The sequence below is a fragment of the Arachis duranensis genome, chromosome 7, assembly GCF_000817695.3.
Source record: "Arachis duranensis cultivar V14167 chromosome 7, aradu.V14167.gnm2.J7QH, whole genome shotgun sequence".
Taxonomy (NCBI): Eukaryota; Viridiplantae; Streptophyta; class Magnoliopsida; order Fabales; family Fabaceae; genus Arachis; species Arachis duranensis.
This window is the reverse complement of record NC_029778.3, coordinates 34,549,933-34,550,320: the sequence shown is the minus strand read 5'-3', so window position 1 is coordinate 34,550,320 and position 388 is coordinate 34,549,933.

Genomic DNA, 388 nt, shown 5'->3' with positions numbered 1-388 from the left:
AATAGGACATTCATAACTTTAAGGCATAGACACTAAGACACTAATGATCAAAAGACACAAACATAGATAAACATAAGCATGATTTTTCGAAAAAAAGAAAATAAAGAACAAGGAAATTAAAGAACGGGTCCACCTTAGTGATGGCGGCTTGCTCTTCCTCTTGAAGATCCTATGGAGTGCTTGAGCTCCTCAATGTCTCTTCCTTGCCTTTGTTGCTCCTCTCTCATGATTATTTGATCTTCTCTAATTTCATAGAGGAGGATGGAATGTTCTTGGTGCTCCACCCTTAGTTGTCTTATGTTGGAACTCAATTCTCTTAGGGAGGTGTTGATTTGATCCCAATAATTTTGTGGAGGAAAGTACATCCCTTGAGGCATCTCAGGGATTT